Here is an 18,187-nt window from a genome sequence, read left to right on the forward strand (position 1 = left end):
ACCTTTGCAGCACTTCATTGTTTACATTTTCATTTCACGTCCGTCCTTTCCTGTTTTCTTTTCCCTCTTACTCTTAGTAAGGCTTATTCCTCTAAAACAATGACTGTTTCACTCTCAGAGGGCATAATGGATAGGTATGAAATTGATATTTGTACAGAGAGAACTAACATTCTTAAGTGCCAGCCACGTATCAGGACCTGTGCCAGACACTTCACTACATTAATTCATGTTGTCCTTAAAAGAACCTTAATGAAGTAGGTACTATTTTCTTCATTTTGTAAGGAAATCGAAGATCATTCTAATGATGTGTCCTTTCTTTCCTGTCTTCCCTTTGGCCTTCTTGATTTTACCCCCAAACTGCTCCTTTCGAAGTCTTCTCTGTCTTTGTTACGGCAATTCCATCCTTCCAGTTGCTCGGGCCTTCAAAAGCCTCAGTGTCATCCTGTTTTCTTTCCTTCATACTCCACATCCAATCTGTGAGGAATCCCTGTCAGCTTGTCACCTCCTCCCCTGGGCCAAGTCACTCTCCTCTTGCGCCTGAATTATTTCAGTAGCCTTCTAATTGGTCTCTGCCTCAGCCCTTAGCCCCTAGCGTCAATCCTCAACCCAGCAGCCAAAGCGATACTGTTACAATGTGTCAGAAGATGTGATTTTTCTCCCCCAAGCCCTCTAGTGACTGCCAGCCCACTCAGAGTAAAATCCTCAGGGGCTCTGGGTCACCCCTACCTCTGACTTCCTCTTCTCCACTCTGATACCCTGGCCTCGAGGTTGTTCCTAGCACACATATTCCTGCCTCAGGGCTTTTGTACTTGCTTTGTTTTCTGTCTTGAAAGTTGTCTGCCCAGATGTCTTACTCCTTAACCTCCTTCAGGCCTTTGCTCAACCGTCACCTCCCCCAGGGGCTTTCCTTGATCAACTTATGTAAAAGAACACCCCCTCATATTCCTGATGTCCCCTCCCTGCTTAATTTTTCTCCGTAGCAATTCTAATCATACGCAAGGCAGTCCATAGATTTTCCTTATGTATCACCTGTCTCTCCTACCTAAAAGGTAAGCTCCGTGAGAGCGGGGATTTTTGTGGTTGTTTTTTTGTTTTTTTCTCCTGTGTCCCCAACCCCTAGAAGAATGCCTAGCATGCATACAGCACTCAACTCAATATTGGTTGAATAAATGAATGATTCTTCCACATTCCAATTGTGGCCGAAGTGACCTGCTGTGCCGAGCTTCCTGGCTTCTACACTCATTTCTGTTTCCCTTGTCCTTCTCTGGCTTTTCCTTAAGAGCCATTTGCCTGCATGTGTTATCGGTGAAAGGCTGGCGAGCCCTGAGAAGCACTGGCACCAAGGGCAGTGTGCATTTCTGCTGCCAGCTCAAGCACAGCAGTGGTGGTAGACAGCCTTAGAAAGAAGTATGAAGTGTGCATCATCCCATTACCATGATTGCAAGAGAGAATTTGAAACTGCATATGCCTGTTTTAGGTTATCTCTGGATGTCATTCATGGAGAATGAAATAAGGAAGATACTTCCTCCAAAGGAGAATTTGGTGAGGCGCCAGCAGGATGCTGCTGTAGTGGAAATATCGCCACATCCGTCTTTGCAAGACGTGTTGTGACCCAACTTGCCCAGATTGTGGCTGTCCTCAAGTTTCAGCCACACCAACCACAGGGCCCTGAAAATACCAAGAAGGCCTCTAACCAAAAACTTGGTTCCTCCTCCTGGATTATGTCCAGAAAGCAGAGCGTTGTCTTTGCAGCCCAAGCACTCAGGGGGACTGGGAGACAGAGAAAAGGGGGAGCAGAGGCGGTGCCACCCAGCACGGCAATGGGCGCAGCTCCAAATCTGGTGAAGGGCAGCGGGCAAACGAGGGGCCAGGCCGATGTTGAGACAAGGGGCAGTGCCAAAGGCCACCACAACACCCAGAGTGGTGGGGAAATAACTTTGGAACCTGCACTCCTGTCTTCTGGAGAGTCCTGAGTTGGAGAAGTTTCCTTTTTACTGTAGAACCCTTCAAATTGAAGAGCATTCATTTTGGAGATGGGGGGGCGGGGTAGGGGGACGGGGATTGCCAGCGAACATGTGGCACGCACACACATTCTTACAAACAACTCAGATAACACTGACTCCCGTTAAAAAAAACAAAACAAAACAACAGCAAACACGGCCCAGCTCTCCTCCCGGCATTAATGTTGGCCGAGAGCTCATCTACCCCTGCTCACTTCAGGAAGCTTGTCAGTAGAATAATAGTAAAATAACCGGCGAATGTTTCCATCCCTTGACTCAGCTCTCTTTATTTGCATTTTAAAATTCAAACCACAGCGGGGGGGGGGGGGGGAACAAATTGCAGTGGAGAGAGAGCGCTGGTAGCCGCGGTCAAACCTTTGGGAAGTGAGAAGTCTGAAACGTGCATGACCCGTGGAGTTGTCTGACTTACTCCGCTCTGCAGGACCCAAGAAATGAGCCTTTGGCTTATTTTCTTGCTGGGGGTGGGGTGGGGTGTGTGAGCGCTTGTGTGAAGTGGTGTACAATAGTTCCAGCGGCCCGCGGGCCCCAAGGGCGAGGTGTCCTCCCTTCGGTGCGGTGTAAGTTTCAGTGGAAACTTTTTCTCTTCGAGTCTCCTCCTCCTTCACCTTGGAAACGGACACCTGGCGGCGGAGAGTTGGGGGGGTAGGGGCGGGGCTGGTGGTGGCCGGGGCGGGGCCCCGAGTGCTCCAAGTCCTGAGCGGCAGGTTGGGCCCCGCCCAGGCTCAGCCCAGCCTTCCCCAAGGGCGTGGGGAGACTGGGGGTGCCGGGGTGAACCTGGGACCCGCGCCGCTCAGCTACAGGCTGTTGATCCGTGGAAAAAGTTGCGATCAGACCTTCAGCCTCCTTTCTTCTCCTGGTCTTGCTATTCAGTTAGACCCTACGAAGTATCAGGCGAGGAGCCAGCTCCCTTTCCTCGCAGTGCCCAGCGCCGTTGGTGGCTCCGGGTTTGCATCCTCAGGATCGGGGCACAAACTTTCTGGACTGTCCTAGGACACTTGCCCCGCAAGTCCTCAACCTCGCGGAGAGGAGGAGCCGCGGCTGCAGACAGGTACGTGGCATGCTGCTGTGAGGTTTGCACTTGAGGGATGCTTTTATTTTAGGGGGTTAAGGGAGGAGGGAGAGCAGAAGTGTCCCTATCCTGAGTCTCCCGTCTGGCCCAGAGGAGCAGGTATTGGGGTGGGGGTGGGGGAGCAATGGGAATATCCCAGACAGGCTCCATGGGGCCGAGGCACAGCCCGGAGGAGGTGGCTCTCAGAGCTGTGAGACCCGGAGTGACTCGATGACTGACCCCGGGGGAGAGCGAGCAAGCTTGTTTTGATGACGATGGCATCGGGGCTTTCCACCCCCTTTCCTTAGTCCCTGGGGCGGGTAGTGCTGGGTCCTACGGGAGGAACAGGCAAAGACTAAGCGAGCCAGGGTTCAGCTTTCCTCTCTAAACTTCCTCGCTTACACAGGAGACAGGCGGTGCTGCTTTGAGGTTTGTAGCACTTGACTGGTATAAAGGACTTGTTTGGTGGCTGTTGCTCAATATCATAAGTTCTCTAGTGAAGCTGCATTCAAGTTGGGGTTGTTATTAATGGCGTGTGTGTGTGTGTGTGTGTGTGTGTGTGTGTGTCTGTCCCCGTGTGTGTCCCGCCCCGACCTCAACAAAGCTCCCTTGTTAACCTTACTTCTGCTAGGGAATGGAACTAGTTGCTGTCTTATTTCAAGCCCTGCCAGAGTGAGGTGTTTGCTTGGGGCTTTGGGAATCACGTGAGTAGATCTGATGAATTATCTCAGCTCTGTCCCACCCACCTGAATCCATCCGTTCTTAGCAGATGAGGCTTCCACTCATTCAGCAGGTGCTGCTGCCTCAGCCATCCAGGTCCAGGGAAAATTTCCCTGAGTAGGGAAAGAGTCCCACACAGAGCAGAGACAGCCTTGAGGAGTGGTAGTAAACAATGCATACCAACTGTTGCTTCCCTATAAACTAGAACCACTCTTTGGCTTCGCTGAAAGGGTCCTGCTGTCAAATTCATCTGATTAGCAAGTCACCTGTCCTGGCTAATAGTCACAGCAGCCCTGATAAAATTATGTAGGTCATTGAAAAATAATTCCTGCTTAATCACCTTTATCCTGTTGGTTAATGAGAAAAGAGATTGCCTTTCCTTAGCTGTACCCTGTCTGCTTGGCAGGGCCACCTGCCTGACCTCAAGTTTGCTTGTATACCTGGCACTAGACAGGATGTTGTCCCTGAAACTGCCCAGACCTGGTGTACTACAGCCGAAGTCCACGTTTGGAGAACTTCAGTGGTCTTCCCTGGACAGAACTGAGCAGGAGATACAGCCCAGAAATTTACTCTTTAATGCAGCATAGTTGTCGGCTTTAGATAACTTTTCTCATAATTAAAGGCTGGTTTCTTTTACCTCCAGTTAATCCCTTTCCACAGAGCTCATAAAAATTGTGTCCATGCTTATCTTGAAATAAATTAAGTTTGGGGTCCCATTTGTCATTTGTCCTATAGCTTTTAGAACAGGATTTGACTGTGTGGGGCAGGTGGAAAAGACAAGAGAAACCGAGCATCAGTGAACTAGACTCAGGAAGATTTAGAGCAGCCTCACAATTTAGGCCCAGCTGTGCAGCTAGGTTCCTTCTTGCCCCTAAATAGGAAGGGACACCCTAGGTTGAATTGCTGCTTTTCACGTAGGCCCTTGAAGACTGGAAATAAAAGGATCGTTTTACTACAGATTCAGAATAATGCATTGCTGGACAGTTCTTCATGATCCATGCGCCCCCCCCCCGCCTCCCCCCGACCAGTTCCAGTCAAAACACTTTCTCTGCGAAGTTCTTTCTACCATCTTAGGAAGTCAATAGATAATGTCTACAAATCAAGAAGCAGATGTACAAACAAACCATGTGGAAATATAGAGGTATATCTTAGAGACAAATAAGTTGCCTGATGAGTTATCTTTCAACTTATGTTCTTATATTACTCTTAAAAGAAAATTTGAGAAGGAAGCTTCTACCCTGTGCAAATATAAACTACTGTTGCTTTCTCGGGTCCCTGCTTAGATGCTTGATCTTTATTGTGTACATTTGTCTCATAGGGCAACACACAGGCCCTTTGAAGAGCTGACCCTCGGATTCTGGCCTTGGAACACAATTTACATCTACTTCACTCTTACTCTCTGCAACTTCCAGCTCCTAGTTGTTAGCCGAGGTCGGGAACAGTGCTCAAGAGTGACCAGTCACTTCAGGGACTTCATCTATGGGGCTTTCTTAGTAAAGATAATAATGGAAAGTAACATTCAGGTGTACAAAACAATGAAACAACAAAAAAAAGAAAACAGAAATAATGGAAAGTAACATATCTGCAGTGCTTTATGATTGACAAAGGGCTTCAACACGTCCCATATTTGTGCTTCGTGATTCAACCATTTTGCAGTGGGTGCTATTATATTCAGATTGCACAAGAGGAAAATAGAGGAGATTCAGAGAAAATAAGAAACTTGTGTATATATTTGGCTCCTGTAGGTGGAGGACTCAGACCCAAATTTAGGATTTCTGATTTAGAGGCCATATTTTAATTTTTTTTCCCCTGCTACATTTTGTGAAGTGGTTGGATGAAAAATGGAATCTATTTGCTTATTAACCAGACAGCCCATAATTGGAGATAGGACTATATATAAATATGTATACATCTATATGTGTATGTAGCATTCATGTTCTTTGCATCTCAACAGTGTGGCTGTACCTGGAGAGATGGGTGGGTTAGGTGAATAAATGCCCCTAAAAGATTGGATAAAGAACTTTTTGTAATGTCTAAAATTGAGAAAAATCGGGAAATAGCAATATAAGTGTGTGATTTACAAATATGGAAGTAACTATTAGAAGAAACTTCTTGAAGAGTTAAAAAATCTTTTTTGGGGGACTGGAACTCAGGGTGAAGAGGAGCCAGGCAGGGGTCTGCAGTTTGGGGCTAGTATCTTATAACTTTATATGCTACATTTTATATTATGTACATGTATATCCTTTTTAAAAAATCCTTTAGCAAAGACAGAGTAAAGGTCTGTTTTCAGGATTTTAGAGCTGAAAGGGATCACAGAGATTGTTTACTCCAGGTTATTTCATTTTGTAGGTGAGGAAATTAAGGTGTAGGAGTTTAAATATTTTGTCAAGGGCACATGACTGTAAAGACAAACCTCCTCCAGCACAAGTTCACACCCCTCCTCAGGCAGGTTAAAATTTTCCCCAAGCTTGTGATTCCTCAGTTACCTTTCTAGGCAATTCTCACTTCTTCTATCTAGTTTTTACAATGTTCGAAAGGGTTACAGGACTGTGGTTTCAAAATTCCTCTATTTCCAGTGTGAAAATGCTTCAGATATATTTAGAGTCTGCAGGCTCCATAATTTTTTGGTTAATTCTGTAAAAACTTTTAATTAGAATTAGAGACACTTATGCATTTTGTCTCCAGCTTTTTAGGAATTGACAGTGTTGCTCAATTAAATTCAGTAAATACTGGAATTTGGGCTAAACTTTGATCCTGAGAAGCTATGACTAACTGGAGATGCTAAGGGGACTTTTCCAATATCTACGTGCGATGCTTAATTTTGAAGTTCTAGAATAAATATATATATCTGTCTTCAAAAAAATTAGTAAAGATAGATGACATTTTAGATCTATTATAGAAAAGTTCTAACATACTAAGTTTTCCCTTTTCTTTATACATAAGATCTCTCCTACTTCCCCTCCAATTATATCGCTAACTTAAAACTTTATTTTTTCTGATTATATACATAATACATATTATTCAACATTTAAACATTATAGGAATATGTAATTCTGAAAGTTAAAGTACGCTGTAATTTAATTTTCTGGAGAAACTGCTATAAATACATAAATGTTTTTTATCCCCAGATTTCTCTCTATATAATATAAAAGATATTTACTACTATTGTGATTGTTAACAACTGGGGTTAACAACTTTCAACTTGGTTTTGGTTTTAACTTACTGTACTTTGAAAGTGTTTCCAATACCATACATACGGCACATCTTGGCTGATAGTATTGCATCACAGGTTATTTAAACAATTTCCTATTGTTGGAAATTTGGATTGCTTCCCGTTTTTCCATATTAAGAGCAGTGCTTTAGAGAACATCCTTAAAGCACTCTTGTGTGAGCGTTTTCTGTAGGAAAGTTCTGTGAAACAGGGATATGAAAATATTAAATTTCTCTGATTTACACTTCCTCTAATAGTCTGTCTCCATTTCAAATTACATTAATACCTTTTTTTTTCTGACTGTATAATACTAAAGATAGAAATATTAATACATGACCAGACACTGAAACGAGATCATAGTAGCAAAAGGCTCTGAGTTTTTAGGGAGGTGTCACCTCATTTCCTCACATTTTAGGCTCTCTTTGGTTTTAATTTTTTCCCAAGAGGAGATAGTAATGGGTAATAGCTATAAAAATACCTGCTGTTTTTGGACAAGCTGCTAATTAGCTTTTATGGAGCATATTTAGAAAAAAACCACATTTTCTTAACATTATTCTAGGGCATGCCATTAAGGAGTTCAGAGAATCCACTAAGCTTTGCAGAAAGCAGAGTGAGTGTTTTTTAGCTCCCCTTCTTGTATTTTTGAAATTTACCTCTGTTGAAATAGTAGTAATGGGTCAAATTTTAAGATCTTCAGGTTTGTAGAAAGGGCCAGGAACTGATTTTACTCTTCTGTGTGTGGAAAATGTGAAATAAGATACTTTGGCTAAATTTCATGACTCAGGCTCATTGAAGCAGAAACACTTCAGGAATTCCTGTGGCACAGTTTTTATTGACCATCTGTAAGAGTTGATTGATATTTTCATTGAACCTAAGCTCTGTTAATAACCATTCAATTAAAGGATTATGTTTCATTCCTCAAAATTCATGTCTTCTGTTTTGTGTTCATGGAACTTGTACTTGAAGTTCATTTATTTTAGGTTGATTTTCTTTATAATGTATCAGAATGAACATAGAAAAAAATATAAATCTCTGTACACACATACGCATATATACACACCCTATATGTATATATACACATTTACTTGTGCGTGAGTATATAGTGATATAAGCTGTATTTTAAAAATATGATCTTTGGTAGGTCATTTAGCATGAATACTTTGTGCACCCTCAAAATGAAATGATGTCTGTCCATATTTCATTAGGAAAAATGTTTCTTGATATTTTTTTGTATAATAAATTTTCTTAGGACACGGGAAATTGATAGTTTGTATATACTTGTATTTTGATCTTTTCGTGGGAAGATACATGTCTAATGTATTATTCCTGATTATTGCCTATTCTCTAACATGAAGTCACTTTTTTGATGAGTTGAGTATTTTTAAATCTCTCTTGTGTATGTTACAAAATGTTTACATTTCTTTCTATTTTAAGCATGATGAAGTAGTTTAAAGGCATATGGAAAATCTGACAATGGGACTTTCACTGAACTTGATTTGCTTCAGGAAACACCGGACTACCTATTTATCTGAGTAATGTTACAAACTTACTAATTTCTTATCAGGTTGATTAAGTTTGATGTTCTCTGAATCTCTTCCTTGTACTTCTACACTGTGTTACTGCATGGACCCTGAAAAGCAGCTTGTAACTTGTGTTTCTGTGGACCAATTGTGTTGCTGCCTACCTTTTCCCCCTTAAAGTAATCCTACCTCTTGTTTTAGGGTTAGTTTGTCACTGAGGAGTGGTCATTCCTTCACAGTGAATCACACAAGTAGGCTTGATGAGGCTCCCTGAGAGGCTTCCTGCCTCAAGCCAGACTGACTCAACTTGTTGTCTTCCAAGCTTGTGTCAGTATAGACATGCCAAGAGCAAACTCGCCACTTGGCTCTCTTCCCTACGTGGATAACTTCTGTATCAGAATCGTCACTGCTGACCTTTGGAATCCCAGGCTTGCTTCTCCAGTTCCTGCTGGGTAAGTCTACATTTGGAACCTGATATCAGATTAAACTACAGAGCGATGAGAGTAACTCTGCGTCACCTAGCATAGTACCTTATATTGCGTAGAATCCTATACATATGTGTTGATGAAATGCCTCTTATGATCACCTAGGCAACTACAATATATATTTTTTATCTCGTTTCTGGTCCCAGTTTTTCTTTCTCTAGTCCATTTTCAGTGAGTTTGATTTTATAAAGTACAGCTTTGCCTATGTCACTGATCATGGTCCTTGTTGCCTGCTGGGTATTGACTCAGCTCAAGGCGTGATGGTTAATTTTATGTGCTGACTTGACTGGGCCATGGGGTACCCAACTATTTGGTCAACGTTATTCTGAGTCTGTGTGAGAGCATTTCTGGGTGAGATGAACATTTGAATCTGTAGACTGAATAAAACAGACTGCCTTTCCTATTGTGGGCGGTCCTCATTCTATCTGTTAAAGACCTGAATTGAACAAAAAGTCTGAGTAAGGGAGAATTCGCTCTCTTTGCCTATCTTTGCACTACAACATTGATCTTCTCTGCTTTTGCACTCAAACTTGGACTTGAACTTGAATGATACTGTAGGTTCTCTTGCTTTTGTGCTTGCTGACTGCAGATCTTGGAACTTCTAAGCCTTCATAATTGCATGAGCAGATTCCTTATAATAAATTAATATTTCAGTCTGTCATATATATATACCATGTGAATGTGTGTGTGTGTGTGTGTGTGTGTGTATATGTATATATATATATATATATGGTGTCCTATTGGTTCTGTTTCTCTGGAGTAATACTTGCAACATCTGTGATCCGATACCCTGTGAAGATCCTCTGCTCTGGCTGCCTTATTGATCTGTTGTTCCTCATCCCTAAGCCACACCCTACTGATTCCTTTTTCTCCAGCTCTGCTGGGAATAGCCCTTCGTCTTTCCAGTTATCTCAGTGATGTGCATTCTTCAAAGCCCAGTTCAGAGCCTGTGGCCTTCATTAAGCCTTTCTTGGCTGTCTTCTCGGTGGCATTTTCTTGGCATCTGAATCCCTGTTCTGAAATTTTAGAAGCTTAGTCATTTGCTGCCATCTAGTATTAGCTTTCATACATTTGTCTTTCTTCCCAACTATTGATAGATTATAAACTCTATTAGCACCTGGACGAAGCCCTATACTTCCATACTTCCAAATCCTCCACTGTTTTTGGTGTTGCCTTTCACTTAGTAGGTGGCCAGTGAAATATATACATTTACTGGGGGTGCCAAAAAAACATATACAGGTGGACACTGGTCAGCGTTGCTCAAGCAGTAGTTTGCCGTAATCAGAAGTGTTTGGATGCTGATGGTAACCACTTTGAGCACCTCTTGTAATTGCAGAAGCCAAAGGTGACTTGTATTCATCTTTTGTTATCAGTATATATTGAGTATTACAGTTTATTATATTTTCCCTTTCTTAAAATGTGTATACATTTTTTTGGCACCCTCTGTATATATATTTAAAACACTAATATCTACCTGGGAAAGGAAACGTAAATGTGGGGTTTGGGTGCCCTCACTGCCCTACCTTGAGCCCGTGGAAGAAATGTCAAATTAATTTCCCACAGGACCTCGAACTCTTTTTATCACTGCAGTGCTCCAGAGAGACTCTGCTGGTCATTTGGGGTTGTTACTAGAAATGAAGCCTATATACCATCCTTGACCTAGAGCCAACTTTGCCTAAGAAACAAATTGAGTCATATTTAAAGTCCTGTTCAATTAGCTCCTTCCCGAAGTCCTGGTCTGCAACTATTTTTGTTGCTATCTGTTTGGCTTTTATCTCCTGTAATTCCCTTTGGTGTGCCTCTGGCTAAGTCTTTTCATATCTTCCTCTGTAAATATGCTATGTAACACATTTGTGTCGATAATTTTGAAAAGGGCGAAGGAGAAGAAATATGGAAAACAAGCTGTATATTCCTAGGCAATTTGGAGTTGTCAAATTTTATGCAATTTTCATTCAAGCGCAGTATGATTTTCCTCATCTTTCCTGCAATTGAATGTAGTTTTTGAGGAACGTCATTGGCAATCTGACCGTGTTCTGCTCTTTGGCTTAATCTTGTAAGCTCAAAGTGTTGCAAACCCTCCACTTGCACTTTCCATCCTCCTTACCCTGCTCTCCTACACTTATCCTCTAACATATTACAATTTACTTATTTGTTATGTGTATGTTTGTTGACTGTCTCCTTGAACAAGAATAGAAAGCTCCATGAAGGGCTGGGATCTTTGACTCTGTTAGGATCGCTTATCTTTGGCTATGTATCCCAACACCTAGATCAGTGCCTGACATTCATAAGTATTTGTTGAATTGAGTGGGAGTTTGCAGACTTGGAACACCACCCCACCACATCCCCTTTGTCGCCTAAGCTTTCTGTTGTATCCTCTGGAAGGTGTCTCTTTCTTTTTACCTTCTTGTTACTAAAGATCCCTTCTATCCAGACCTAGTTAGTTCTTTCAAACCATAGAGCTATCTGTGCCTTTTCTGTACTAGCCGCATCCGTAACAGAAGGAGTGCACAGTCCCTTGGCTGTTCATAGTTTATAAAGTACTTTCGTACTTTATACTCGTACACGGTATGATCTCATTTGAGGTATTCTTGAGTCTGTGACCACGATGTAATTTTTTAGGGCCTGTCTTTCACCAAAGCATGTGATTAGCAAAAGCCTGTCCCACCAGAAGATGCAACTATTCTTCATTATGTGCCAAGCATACCCTCCCCTTGGCTGTGCTGTTGTCAAATTATAGATGAGAGACATGCCTCTGTTGTCTACTGGCCTTCTAGGAACAAGTATTATAATCCCAGAAGAGTGCCTACATGTTATAAAGGCCTCAAGTGAAGAGATAAAACTGAGAAAGGAAAAGAAAAAAAAAAGCAGACAACCACCACTAACACATTTTTAGGACAATTCAATGGAAGATATTTGGCTAGATGCTGAAAATATACTGTTGTCTCAGTTAATTTTCTCTCAAGGAGCTCCATGTGGACATGTCCAGCAGGCATTGGAGACGCAAGCATAGAATTGAGAAGGTTGGCTGCAGGGTGCATTTTAGGATTTTATGTAAAGATAAGAATGGGTGACTTTCAGGGTTCCACTAGTAAATTGTCATTACCCTCCTCCTGACCTCTCTCCTTGCTAAGCTATGAAGATGGAACCATTTTCTTCCTAAAGGCCTTCTCTTCTTGCCTCCAAACCATGGGAGTGCTCAGTAATGATTAGTGTCTAATGATGACATAGGCGTATTCCTCTGAGCAGTCCAAGCACTGGAGGCATGTCACACATTGACAGGTGCTCACAAATCTCTTTTTGCTGTTTTGAAATATCATGGCCAGGGGAGTTGTACACAACTTGTTCTGACAGAGTGGTCTTAAATATTCATTCCTTCTACCTATTACTTTAAGAGAAATGCCAGTGTTTAGTCTTCAGTATGCCAGTAGCAATTTTGGAGAAGTTGTATTATAACTTTTTTCAGCATACTTATTTTCATAGAACTCATTTATTGATGCATTATCATATTAATATTATTTTTAATGATGGAGGAAAATACACTTTGTGATTAGTGGAAAGTCAGGGGTTCAGTGGAGGTCTTAGACCAGTTGTCCCCTCTGGTAAATTAAGTAACAAGTATTATTATGGGAGGCAACATGGGCATAGTGGAAAGAGAATGCAATTGGTGTGCAAATCTGGTTCAAATCCCTGCTCTACCATTTAGTAAATGTGTGACTTTGGACAAGTGATTTTCCTTTGATGAACCTTAGCTTCCTTTAAGTGGAGATAATAATGCCCATCCCAGGGAGTTTCCGTGAGGCTTAACTAAAATAACAGATATGAAGTGCTTAACATGGAAGTAATAATCAATTCATGATAATTGTTATTTGTAGGCTGAGTCTCTATTAGCACTATTCTAGGGACTGCTGGGCGGGGGCTTCTAAAGGTGTGTGAAATATGTCTGCAGGGCCACAAAAGATGGCAACTGATATATATTTGACACATGAAAAATCAGGACAAGTGATTTAGTGTTATTTGTACAGAAAGGAAGTACAAGAAAGCAAAAAGGTAGAGGTCACTGTCATCACAGGCTTCTGGAATCATGGTGGGGATTGTATTGGGATTCCTGTGGTTGTAAATTATAGAAATGAAACTGCATAGAGGGGTACTTATTGGACCACATGGCCAGTGTACGGGAGAAGTGAGGTGAGCCTCAGGGAAGCCCAAAGTGAAGACTCCTGTACCATCAAGACTCGGTCTCTAATCTCTGCTCCTCCTTGTTGGTTTCCTCTGCATGGCTGGGGGTGTGGCTGCCAGTAAGCCAAGGACCTCTCAGAAAGAGGGCCCGACCTTCTTCCCTCCACCTAAATCTCAAAATCCCAGGAATGGTTCTGGTTGGCCTTGCTTGGATGACAGCCTTGTCCTTGTGACAAGGGACACAAACTAACTGGTAATTGGCAGCCCCATCTAGAGCTACATAGCTAGGGTGGGGAAGAAGAAAAGTTTCCTAAAAGGACTGTGCCCTTCTCAGAAAAGAGGAGGAGCGCTGGACAGCAAGTGCAGGAGGTGTGCTCACTCCTGAGGGGGGAGAGCACAGCGTTAGCTGGTTGCCGGGACAGAGGCAGGTGTGTAGAACGCTCAACCAAAGCAACAGAGTCTCGAATGAGAAGATGGTTTGTATTAGTGACATGGGACAAGGCAGACCCAGAGTGAATGGTTTGGAGTGGTTGGTTGAGGAGTTTGGACTGATCTGATAGGGCAGAGATCCTAAGAACTGACATCAAATTGATGTAGTTATGTTGGATCCTGGCTTTTATTGTGTAAAAAATAGGTTCTGTATTGTAGGCCGAGTGTTTGAATTGGTAACTTGAGGACTAAGTTGAGTACAGTTGAGAAGTTCCACTCACTGAATGTAGACAAAGTGATCTTTGTATTCAAGAAGCAGACGTCCATCCCTGCACTCCCTTAAAAATTAGATGTTATCAAGCATTTATCTTACAGTTTTGTTTTTTGCAGGAAAGGTATTTCAGAGTAACCAAATAGATGGTTTGGACAAAATTTTGGTGTTTTTTTTTTTATAGGAATTCCAGCTAATACATGCAGAAGGAATGATACAAATAAAATATTACCGTTTTATTACCCCTAATGAAATAATAGGTCAAGGAATGATCATCAGTGACTGCTAAAACTGTTGGGCCAAAGGCTGATGGGGAACTTTATAATTGAGTGTCAGGCTAATAACCCCTAAACCCACTGATCAATCTTAATATTACAAAAAGAGAAAAAGTAGATATTACATGCTGCCTAATTTGATGGAATAGAAAATATATAGAACCATCTGTGAAGTTTCTTGCCAAAAAATTGAATGTGATTCTGATCAAGGCTTTAGATCTAGTTTATAAGAAGCACAGGAAATCAAGGACCATATTAAATGATACTTCAGAGATGTAATTATCCAAATTCAGAACGTAGGAATCTCTATAGGGCAAGTTACTCAGTTTGTTCAATAAATAAATGTCAAGAAAAACAGAAAGAAGAGGAACTGTTATTAAGAGACTTAAGATACATGTCAACAATGTTTTGATCTTGATTTGGATAAAACAACTATAAAGTTATAAATTTTAAATATGTTATGAGACAGTTTGGGAAATTTAAACTCTGGATATTAGATAACTTAAAGGACTTTTTAAAAATAGGAATGATAGTGGTATTATTTTGAAAAGGACACTTATTTCTTAAAGATACAATCTGAATTGTTTTTCAGATTATATGATATTGTAATAGTTTCCTATGGCTACCTTAACAAATTGCCACAGACTGTGTGGATTAAAAAACAGAAATTTGTTCTCTCATAGTTCTGGAGGCCAAAAGTCTAAAATCAAGGTGTAGGCAGGGCCGTGCTCCCCTGAGATTCTTGGGGCGAATTCTTGTCTCTCCCACCTCCTGGCCGCTCTCCTGGGCTTGTGGCTGCATCTCAGCTCAGTGTCACACCCTCTTTTCCTATATCTGTGTGGCTGTGTCTAGTCTCCCTCTGCTTTTCTTTTATAAGGATACATGTGATGGCATTTAGAGCCTACTTGGATAATCCAAGGTAAATTCCTCTTAAGATCCTAAATTATAGTCACATCTTTTGCTGTATCAGTTAATATTCACAGCTTCGGGGGATTAGGAAGTGATCTATCTTTGGGGGCTTCTTTTTTTTTTGCATATCTCAGATGTGATATTTGAGATTTGCTTTAAAACCATCCAGCAGAGCCAAGGAGTGGAAATGAAACATAATGACTGGCTGAATTATGATTGTTACTTTCTGAGCCAAGTCACGGCAGTTCATTGTACAGATTCTCTCTACTTAGTATGTGCTTGAAAAATTTGATAATGAAAAACAAAAACAAACAAAAGGTAAACTGTTTACACCAAGATACCCCAGTTCCTCTCAGAATCTATAAAATACCATATTAACCCTTGATAAATACAAACCTCAGTTTTTTTCTGTTCATAAAAATTAGGTATGAAACTTCTAATATCCTGGATAAGCCTTCAAGTTTTCATTACCTTTGTAGACAAATTTCTTTGTGCTTCTCATGAAAAATAAAGGGTGAATGAAAGTCTCTCCACTTGGAATTCAGAAATTGTAAGATGTAAGATGAGTCTCAGATAACTCCTTTTTCTCTTCCTTACTGAAATATTGAGTGTATGAAGTGGCATGGCTGTCTTGGAGACTCATGCGCAAACTAACTTATCCTGACATCTTTGTCAAACAAATAAAATCATGAAAGGGTCAACATTTTTATTATAGGGCCCATCTTTCAACTGTGTTTCCATGTGATCATGAAATGGCCAAGTGAGCTCCAACTTGGCACATAGAATACATTCCTTGGCATAGCTCAGCAGTAATTAATATGTTTCTGCAAATTATTCTTTAAGGTGGTATACTACAATGTTACAAAGCTTGAGATTTTAATTCCTAAAGCCAATCTATTCTGCTTTTCTTTAAAACCTCCAAAATGATGAGATTTTTCATGATTTCTCCTCACTCCTGTACTGGAAAGATTTCAAGGTATCCATTTAAAAAGAACCACACAAGACAGAGTACAACATTTCTCAAAGAGCTATTGTGGTATATCAGAAGTATGATATTTCTTAAAATACCACAATATACCCAATCCATGCTTAGGTGTATGTGGTATAAATGATAATGACTGTCAAGATACTGTTGTAGACTAGTCAAGTTACTTCACCTATACTTTAGTACCTTAATGAAGGTACTAAAGGAAGGAAAACAAATTCATATGCAGAATCATTGATTAACTGATGCCTGGGTTGTGACTTAAATCGCCCAAATCAGCATGTTGACTGACATACTGTGGTTTTATAGTCTTCCCTCAGTATTTTTTTTTTGTATTGTTTCTTTCCAAGGTAAAAGCTGCATTGTGTAAGGTTGGAATAAACTCTAGTTGCAAAATCTCGAAATTAAACTTTTTTTTTTTTTAGCTCATGGAATAAGAATTTAGCTGGTACATTTGTTGTTGATATACTAGACTACTAAAACCCAGCTCCCTCTTTTATGTTTGTTCCGAGCTGTGGTACAAATTGGTCTGTGTATGTCAGATACAAAAACATGTGGCCAATTTGGTACAAAATTAGACTTTTCGTGGTATATTTGTTCATATAGTATATAGGCTGACTTCATTTTGTACTTACTGCGTTGTTATGACATTGTAACCCAGGCTGTAATGGGAAAGCTGTATGTTTTTGGAGAGCGTGGACTAGAGATGTCATATTGTAGTAATATAGATATAAAAATGACTTTTCCATGTGGGTGAAGTCATTGGTGAAAGAATAGATTTAAATCTTTGTAAGCCTCTTGGCCATTCTAGTTGTTTACTAAATGGTTTATTATAAAACTTGATGGTGATTATTAAATTCCTCAGCCATTCTGTCCTTTTAGAGTTGTAAAATCAGCCAATTTATGTACCCTGTAATGAAGGAGAAATGATGTATGGAAATACTCAAGATAGTGGTTTACATTTCACTTGATATATAGTATCGTGGTAATCTCTTCTGCAGATTAGTGTTTTCTTTTGTGCAAGGAAGAAATATTTACTTAGTAATATTCTTTAAGATATAGTTTCTTTTATTACCCAGATGTAGCACAATATTTCAGGAACACACATTTTATATAAAATGAAACACCTCTTAAGTTTTGTGTTACTATTTGCTACTTTTTATCTAAAAGAAGATAAAATATGCAGAAAGCTGTTTGAAATATAAAACTTACATTTGCATGATTTTTTTGGTTTGCAAATAATTAACAAGGAACTTAGGCAAAACCAAAGCATCATCTTTGACTCAACAATGAATATAGAATACCAATCAACCCTTTACTGATTTTACATCTTTGGTACCTCTCAAATTCAGTCGTCTCTCTTATTTGCATTAACTCTATTCTCTCTTCTATTATAGATTATTATAGTCGCTTCTTAACTGGTCTTCCTGCTTCTACCCCATCCGCTCCCCAGTTGGTTCTTCACTCCAGCCTTAGTGATATTTAAACAGTGTAGATTTCATGGCATCATTCTCTTTCCCACCATGCCTCCCATCTTAAAATCGGCTTAAGCCTTCTCATCACTCTTAAGGTGAATAAAGAACCTAAATGTGTGCCAGGCTCTGTGGAGTCCAGCCTGGCTACCTTGCCAGCTGCATCTCATACCATTCTTTCACTAGCTGGCAGTACTGTCTTTTTTTTCCAGTTCTTAATGTGCCCACACTCTTAAAAGACCACAGAGCCTTTGCACATGCTATTCACTTCTCAGAACACCATCCTTTCCTACCTGCACCATCCCCATACTTCTTCCCCTCCGTTCCTCTTGCTTAATTGGTTAACTTCAGATCGAACCTCATTTCCTCAGGGAAGCTTCTTCACACTAGTTGGGTTTTACTGTTACAGGCTTTCCTATCACTATGTATCTTTTTTCCCCCATTGGACTTACCGTTATAATTTATGTACTTACGTAAATCATCTTCATGAGGGCATGTAATAGGCCCATTGTTACTCACCATTATATCCCTAGAACTTGGCACAGCACCTAGCACAGAGTGGGTGCACCATAAATATTTCTTGAATGAATGAATAACATGAAAAAATAGAATCAGATATAACCATTACTTAATTATTGCACGCACAATGCCAATACCGAAGACAC

General features: G+C 40.7%; 1 protein-coding gene across 6 annotated transcripts in view; it reads left to right on the forward strand.

Annotated features, from left to right (window-relative positions):
• The first annotated feature begins 2,980 nt into the window (after positions 1-2,980).
• Positions 2,981-18,187, forward strand: part of FHIP1A (FHF complex subunit HOOK interacting protein 1A) — a 208,684-nt gene continuing 193,477 nt past the window's right edge. For 2 of the 6 annotated variants that reach the window (XM_019641183.1, XM_019641189.1), the window contains exons 1-3: positions 2,981-3,069; positions 3,701-3,773; positions 8,722-8,972. The gene's annotated coding sequence lies outside the window, so the exon portion shown is untranslated. Of the gene's footprint in view, positions 3,070-3,102; positions 3,499-3,700; positions 3,774-8,721; positions 8,973-18,187 lie in introns of those variants that run through there. The other 4 variants (XM_019641185.1, XM_019641182.1, XM_019641186.1 and 1 more) reach the window with 4 other exon arrangements.

This window comes from Hipposideros armiger, unplaced genomic scaffold (assembly GCF_001890085.2).
Source record: "Hipposideros armiger isolate ML-2016 unplaced genomic scaffold, ASM189008v1 scaffold_58, whole genome shotgun sequence".
In the NCBI taxonomy this organism is placed as follows: Eukaryota; Metazoa; Chordata; class Mammalia; order Chiroptera; family Hipposideridae; genus Hipposideros; species Hipposideros armiger.